The sequence below is a fragment of the Triticum dicoccoides genome, chromosome 1A, assembly GCF_002162155.2.
Source record: "Triticum dicoccoides isolate Atlit2015 ecotype Zavitan chromosome 1A, WEW_v2.0, whole genome shotgun sequence".
In the NCBI taxonomy this organism is placed as follows: Eukaryota; Viridiplantae; Streptophyta; class Magnoliopsida; order Poales; family Poaceae; genus Triticum; species Triticum dicoccoides.
Window position 1 is genome coordinate 343,777,303 of NC_041380.1, and position 1,751 is coordinate 343,779,053.

The window sequence follows — 1,751 nt, forward strand, 5'->3', positions numbered from 1 at the left end:
GGTTGAGGGAAGTGCGAATTGATTTGGTACGTACAAGTACAATATTACTACACGTTAGGCTTGTCCCTAAAATTCAACCCGCGTCTTGTTATATCCCGAAAATTCAGATATCGTGCTCCCAAAACGGGCGCCTTCACAACCCGCGCCTTGCTATCCCGAAATTACAATGCGCGCGAAAACTCCCTCCAGCTGCCAAATCCCGACACGCAAAATCCCCCATCTAATCCTAAGCCGAAAGGGCCGCTAGTTCAAATCGGTGGGGGGTACTTTTGTAACACACCCTACATTTTGGACAAGCGCGTCCCTAAGTCATGCTTCACCCTCTCCCATCGCCCCCTTTTTCGCCATTCGTAATCCTAGGCCGCCATAACCTCTCCGCTCCAGCCGCGAAACCCCACCCTCCTCCGTCCGCCACGTCACCGCTGCCCAGCCGGAGCCTCTTCCCCGATGACGTCGTCCACTGCAACAGCTCGACGTCCCTCGTACACCTCCTCGGATGAGGATCCGTCGTCCATCTCGCCGTCCCGCCGGTTCAGCCGCCTTGTCCTCCACCTCCAAGGAGCTGCTCCAACGATCGCCTCATCTATCGCGGTTGCTCCATCCCCACAGCGCCACCTTAACCTGCTCCACCGGAACCGCAGCATCCTCACCGACTCCTCGGACGAAGCCGAGGCCTACTTGGCGCCACCAAAGATGTTGTACACTCATCGCATCGCACCTTCTCCTTAACTCGACCTCCCGTCGCCGACGGTGCTCCATCTCGCACTCCCACACTCCCATGGAGCAACTACCTTGAAGCCGGTGCTGCGGGCGACATCTCCACGGCGGCTCTCCCCCAGTGCGAGGCCCCTTCGGCGGCGGCGTCCATACCAGCCGGATCTGCTGCTGCTGCTGCTTCGGCTCTCGCTCGCTCGCTCGCGCTGCTGCTGCTGCTCCGGCTCTCGCTCGATCGCTCGCTCGCCTAGCTGCTGCTGCTGCTCTCCCCCTCGCTCGTGCTACTGCTTTGCTCCGATTAAGCTACACTTCAGTCGACTAAATTGACTTTTGGGTCAGTCGATTTTCAGGGGTTGGGGGGCTCGTCGGAGTTAAGGAAGAATCACCCGCAGCGGGGACGGGGGCTCGTCGGAGAAGTACCCCACTATCTATCTTAGGGTTCAGGGTGGGGGCGGGGGGCTAGAGGGCTGCTCCAGTCGATTTCCAAGGAGCTGCTCCAACGATCGCCTCATCTATCGCGGTTGCTCCATCCCCACAGCGCCGCCTTAACCTGCTCCACCGGAACCGCAGCATCCTCACCGACTCCTCGGACGAAGCCGAGGCCTACTTGGCGCCACCAAAGATGTTGTACACTCATCGCATCGCACCTTCTCCTTAACTCGACCTCCCGTCGCCGACGGTGCTCCATCTCGCACTCCCACACTCCCATGGAGCAACTACCTTGAAGCCGGTGCTGCGGGCGACATCTCCACGGCGGCTCTCCCCCAGTGCGAGGCCCCTTCGGCGGCGGCGTCCATACCAGCCGGATCTGCTGCTGCTGCTGCTCCGGCTCTCGCTCGCTCGCTCGCGCTGCTGCTGCTGCTCCGGCTCTCGCTCGATCGCTCGCTCGCCTAGCTGCTGCTGCTGCTCTCCCCCTCGCTCGTGCTACTGCTTTGCTCCGATTAAGCTACACTTCAGTCGACTAAATTGACTTTTGGGTCAGTCGATTTTCAGGGGTTGGGGGGCTCGTCGGAGTTAAGGAAGAATCACCCGCAGCG